This window comes from Triticum dicoccoides, chromosome 7A (genome assembly GCF_002162155.2).
Source record: "Triticum dicoccoides isolate Atlit2015 ecotype Zavitan chromosome 7A, WEW_v2.0, whole genome shotgun sequence".
NCBI classification, from domain to species: Eukaryota; Viridiplantae; Streptophyta; class Magnoliopsida; order Poales; family Poaceae; genus Triticum; species Triticum dicoccoides.
Genome location: NC_041392.1, coordinates 44149741 through 44156384, shown reverse-complemented (window position 1 = coordinate 44156384; position 6644 = coordinate 44149741).

Sequence of the window (6644 nt, the reverse complement as noted above, 5' to 3'; positions counted from 1 at the left end):
CAACGAATCTTTGGCAATAGCTTGCGAGACCGGGAAAACTGCGGAATTGCTTCATGTTCTAAGGAGGTTCCCAATTCATAATTGCAGACACCTTCTCAGGATTCACGACAATGCCCTTGGCAGAGATGATATGACCAAGATAAAGAACCTCATCGAGCCAAAATTCACACTTGGAGAACTTGGCGTAGAACTGATGTTCTCTGAGCTTATCAAGAACCAAACGCAAATGCTTGGCATGATCTTCCTTGTTCTTCGAGAAAACCAGAATGTCGTCGAGATAGACCAAAACGAAGTCATTGGTGTAGGCGTTGAAGATGAAGTTCATCATGCGAGAGAACGTCGGAGGAGTGTTGGCGAGGCCAAAAGACATGACAGTGTATTCATATGAACCAAAGCTTGTTCTGAATGCTGTCTTGGGAATATCTTCTTCACGAATGTGAATCTGGTGATAACCCATACGGAGGTCAAGCTTGGAGAAAACTTGGGCACCTTTCAGTTGTTCGAACAGCTCATTGATGTTGGGAAGTGGGTATTTGTTCTTGATGGTCTTCTTGTTCACTGGACGGTAATCAACACAAAGTCGGTCCGTTCCATCCTTCTTCTTCACAAAAAGAACACCACAACCCCATGGAGAAGAACTAGGCCGGATGAGACCCATTTTCTCTTGCATATCGAGTTGCTTCTTCAGCTCTTTCAACTCTTCAGGTCCGAGCTTGTAAGGACGTTTGCACACAGGTTCCGTACCAGGCTCAAGACCAATAACGAATTCAACTGGCCGGTGCGGAGGCATTCCTGGGAGCTCTTCTAGAAAGACGTCTTGATATTCACAAACGACTGGAATTTGAGAGATGGCATCCAATTCACTCTTCTCATTGAGAGAAAATAGGCGGATGGTATTATCCCGAGCGGCAAAGACAATTACATCCTCAGACGAATGAGTCAATTGAATCTGCCTGGCTGCACAATCAAGCTGAGCCTTGTGCTTAGAAAGCCAATCCATTCTGAGAATAAGATCAATATCCGAGTTACCAAGAACCATTGGGGAAGAAAGGAACTTGTAGTCGCCCAATGTGATAGTAACATCTGGCACTTCCAGACTAGCACTCAAACGTTTGCCAGGAGAAACGATATCCATTTGTTTACCCAAATGAGAAGAAACGAACTCATGCTTGGTAAAAAATGGCTTTGACATGAAACAATGCGATGCACCCGTGTCAAAAAGAACTTTTGCAGGAATATCATTAACAGGAAGGTTACCCATGATCACATCTGACGAGTCCTCTGCCTGAGCTGCATTCATCAAATTGACCTTGGCATGCTTGGGGTTATGCTTGACCACAGCTGTACTTGCCGAACTGACAGGAGGAGGAGGAGGAAGACGCCTCTGGTTGAGACACTTGTTGGCATAGTGACCCTTCTGTTGGCACTTGTTGCACGTGATCTCTGAAAGCGGACGGTGATACGGAGCACTCGATCTTGAAGCTTGAGACGAAGTCTTGTTCTGAAAGCCAGGGTTGGGTGGGTGGGAAGAACCACTGCCACCTTTGCTCTTCTGCTGATACGGCTGACGGAACGGAGGAGGAGGAAGCCAAAACTTCTGCTGCTTGGCCACTTGAGTAGAGGAAGAAGGAGTAACATCTCTGACTCGCTTCTTGGAAGCATCACACCTCAACTGGGCAGCCTCTTGCTTCAGTGCCATGTTGTAGAACTCATCGTACCTCAAGGGCTCAAAGAGAACAAGAGCGAGCTGAATATCTTCTCTGAGACCACCCCTGAACTGATATATCATGCTCTTCTCATCAGGGACGTCCTGCTTGGCAAAGCGGGCGAGTTTCTGGAACAACTTGTTGTAGTCATAGACAGACAAAGAGCCTTGCTTCAGGTTGCGGAATTCCTCACGCTTGCTTTCAACCACGCTCTGGGGAATATGATGAGCTCGGAAATCTCGACGGAAATCATCCCAAGTGATAACACGTCCACCTCTGGAGTCCTTGTACTGTTGGAACCATTCTGCAGCTTGATCTTTGAGTTGGAAGGAAGCGAACTTAACAAAGTCCTCAGGCCTGACGTTACTGCACTCGAAATGCTTACATAGATCCACAAGCCAATCGTCAGCATCGGTTGCCTCAACACAATTGCTGAAAGTCTTTGGCCCGTTAGCAAGGAACTGGTTGAGTGTAGCAAAGTGACTCTGATTGCTGCCTTGATTCCCTTGACTGCCTTGATTGCGCTCTTGAAGAATTTGCATGATCAACTATGTATTTGCATTAGTTGCGGCCATCACAGCTTGCCATGCCTCCGGAGGAGGTGGAGGTGGAGGTGGATCAGGATTCGGAGTCGTGCGCGTTGGAGGAGCCATCCTGAAGAGGGTGACCACCATTAGCACATTGACAGGTAAATATTGAAGCTGAATCCAACGGAATGAAAATTGCAACATATAGTCTTCACATCCGAACAAAATGAACGAATGCATTCCTCTTGAAATGGTCACATATCCATAAATTGAGAAGCCACGTAGAATTAAGGTAGAGAAATAAATCAACAAGGTACGGATCAAGAACGAATAATAGGTAAGAAATCCCAATCTCAAACCAATATCCGTGGAAGAAAAACTAGAGCTACTAGAATTCCCACCTATGAAACTCCCAAACCTTTCCGGTTATGCAATCAGGTGTTGGGGATACAGGGGAAGCATAATATCTCACCCAAACTAGCAAATCCTACATCCAGATGTATCCATCCTTCAACACATAACCAAGAAACCTTCGGAAACCATCTACCTCAACCTTCGAAAAGCATCTGTTATACAAGTTATGGCGATACTCCCGAACTCCCGCCCCAGTACTGGGTGGCGTCGAGGTTATCTCACCAACGAACTGCATAAAAGAGATTTTCGATGTCGGCGTACTAAACTCAGGTATTCCAGAACTGCAACGATAAAATTATGATGACAACACCTCAGAGCTCAACTCCCCGGGGCACTTCCACTAAACCCCTGACAGGAGGCACCAAGACAATGTTCTCATCATAAAACCATCGAAACGATTCCAAGATACCCGCGTGATCCTAAAAAAAATTTAGTGAAATTTGAGAAGAGAAGAGTCAAAACTCTACGTCAGGATGCCTTACCAGAGCGATGAGGAGACTGGGAAGTAAAAAAGAATTCCTAATCTCTCCGATATATAATTCCTAAAGACTCAAAACATTTTTTCTACACACAACTCGGCCGCTAAGAACGATCAAGCAATGGGGCTCCTAAGGTCGGGGAAGGCTCTGATTACCAACTTGTAACACCCTCCATGCGACTATACCTCCCACGTGTCGAGGCACGACTTAGAGACATAATCGCATTGAAGGCATATGTCGCAAGTTAGGCAATCTTCACAACATCCCATGTAATATGGTAATAAAAAGGGAGATAACATAGTTGGCTTACACTCGCCACGTCAATCAAGTACATAAATAACATTACATCATCCAAACACTCATGGCCCGACTACGGCGCCAAAATAAAAGAGAACCCAACATGCGACACGGTCCCAATCACCCCCAACTGGGCACCACTACTGATCATCGGGAAAGGAAACGTAGTATCGTTGAGAGTCTTCATCGAACTCCCACTTGAGCTCATACGCGTTTCCTGGAGCGGAATCATCAGGCCCTGCATCTGGTGTAATAGTAATCTGTGAGCCACAGGGACTCAGCAATCTCGCACCCTCATGATCAAGACTATTTAAGCTTATAGGCAAGGTAGGTAAAATATGGGTGGAGCTGCAGCAAGCGACTAGCAAATATGGTGGCTAACTTATTCCCAAAGGAGAGCGAGAAGAGGAGGCAAAGCGCGAGCGAGAAACTAGAGAGCAACCTGCGCAAACATTACTCCAACACCGTGTCCACTTCCCGGACTCCGCCGAGAAGAGGCCATCACGGTAACACACTCAGTTGATTCATTTTAATTAAGTTAAGGTTCAAGTTATCTACAACCGGACATTAACAAATTCCCATCTGCCCATAACCGCGGGCACGACTTTCGAAAGTTCAAACCCTGCAGGGGAGTCCCAACTTAGCCCATGACAAGCTCTCACGGTCAATGAAGGAATAGACCTCCTCCGAAGACGTTCCGATCAGACTCGGTATCTCGGTAATTCAAGACACTTCGACAAGTTAAAACAAGACCAGTAACACCACCCGAATGTGCCGACAAATCCCGATAGGAGCTACACATATCTCGTTCTCAGGGCACACTCATATAGGTCAAGCTACGAGTAAAACCAACCCTCAAGCTTCCCCGAGGTGGCCCCGCAGGCTGCCCGGTTCAGACCAACACTCAGAGGGAGCACTGGCCCGGGGGGGTGTTAAAAGAAGATGACCCATGGGCTCCGGAAACCCAAGGGAAAAAGAGGCTAGGTGGCGAATGGTAAAACCAAGGTTGGGCATTGCTGGAAAAGCTTTAATCAAGGCGAACTATCAAGGGGTTCCCATTATAACCCAACCGCGTAAGGAACGCAAAAACCGGGAACATAACACCGATATGACAGAAACTAAGGCGGCAAGAGTGGAACAAAACACTAGGAGAGAGGCCGAGCCTTCCACCCTTTACCAAGTATATAGATGCATTAAGATAACATGGCAATATAATGATATCCCAACAAGTAAATAACAAATGTTCCAACAAGGAACGGCCTCCATTCTTCACCTGCAACTAGCAACGCTATAAGAGGGGCTGAGCAAAGCGGTAACATAGCCAATCAACGGTTTGCTAGGACAATGGTGGGTTAGAGGTTTGACATGGCAATTTGGGAGGCTTGCAAGCAAGTGGTAGGCATCGTAGCAATGGCATAGCAAAAGAGCGAGCAAACTAGCATAGCAAAGATAGTAGTGATTTCGAGGGTATGATCATCTTGCCTGCACAGTTGTCAGAGTTGACTGGATCCTCAAAAGCAAACTCAACGGGCTCCTCATTAGTGAACTCGTCTCCCGTCTCTACCCAAACAAGACAAACAAACAACAAGGATACAATCAACCACGTGCAAAGTTAAACAACACAATGCAAAGATGATATGCTATGCGGGATGCAAAATGCAAGATATGACAGGAAATGCATGAACCTGGCCTCAACTTAGAAAACCAAGTGTGCCACTGGAAAGATGAGATGAAATCGCTTGAAAATGATATAAAGAACACCGGAATCGGAGTTACGGTTTGGAAATGGCAAGCGATTCAAAAATGACACCGGTCTGCGATTTACAGCAAGTAGGCATCTAAATGCAATGAGATGAACATGCTACAGAACCCAAACATGACATCAAAATACATGGCAGGGAAGCATTCAAGATGCTTAACAAAAGTCTAGCACTGAGCTATGGCCAAATCATCCATTAACAGGTTCAAACAAGCATGGCAAAAACGCAAATGGTAAAACAGATCTCAGACTTAGTGAAATTAACACTTGTCTGGAATTTCAGATCATATAGCCCTCTTCGGAGCAACAAAACAATATGCTACAGGACCTGAACATGACAAAGAAAGACATGGCATGGAGATACTCAACAAACTTAACAAAAGTCTCTTAGTGAGCTTGAGCCAAAAGGGATCACAAAATATACTAACAAGCACACGAACATAGCAAAAACATAATCAGTTTCAGACTTAGAGAAAAACTGGGACATGCTGAAACATAACTCACGAAGGCATGTTTACGAGCTCGATGCACTCACCACGGTGCAAGTCATGGCAAGACAAGCACACATCCCTTAAGAAGGCACAAAATGCAAGCTAGACATGGCAAGAACAATGACATAGCATGCACGGATCAACTACAATAACATCGGCAAAACCGCAAACAAGTTGACGATCTGCCCAGATTCGCAACGAAGCAAAAGTAGCGCTTGATTGACTCAAGCTAGGGTGCTCCATAATTGCAAACAAAGCCATGGACGGATAGAGCACTACAATATTAACAAAACTCCCTTACTGATCATCCTCGAAAGAGGCACGGATCACTAGGAAACAACATGAACATATGGCATCATGAACTAAACAATCCCAGGACTTAGTGAAATTACTAAGTCCCTGAAAACAGAATTAGCAAGTGCACCACTTTGCAAGCTTGCACAAGTCACCACACACATCCTAAAAATACATGGGTTGCACCTCTGGAAATATGGCAAAACCCTTAACAAAACATATGAAGAACTCACGGGCATATCATGCACACATTAATCATGGCAAAAATGACAAAAGTGCTAAATGGAGTAACAGATCTGACAATTAACTCAAGTAGCCCTCTTCTAACAGCATTTCGGACATCAAGATGTACTCAAATGAAAATGATGCAATGGAATGAAATGATGTACTCTCTGAGATGAACATTTCGATATGCTATATGCATGAATCGGAGCTACGGAGGCAAAGTTACTGGGCCTCGAACAGGAGCATATGGACTGAAAATCCTAGGACTTAGAGAATAAAAATGACCTAGGTTTCCAGATCTGGATCTCGCGCACGGGAACCGATGCAAAATCCAGCGGCACTGTTCATGACGGCGGCGGCGGGCATGGAAGTCGAGGACGGCGGGGACGAGGACGGCGGCCGGCGGAGGCGAGGTCGCCGGCGGCCGGGGCGGCGGAGCAGGGCCCCGCGGC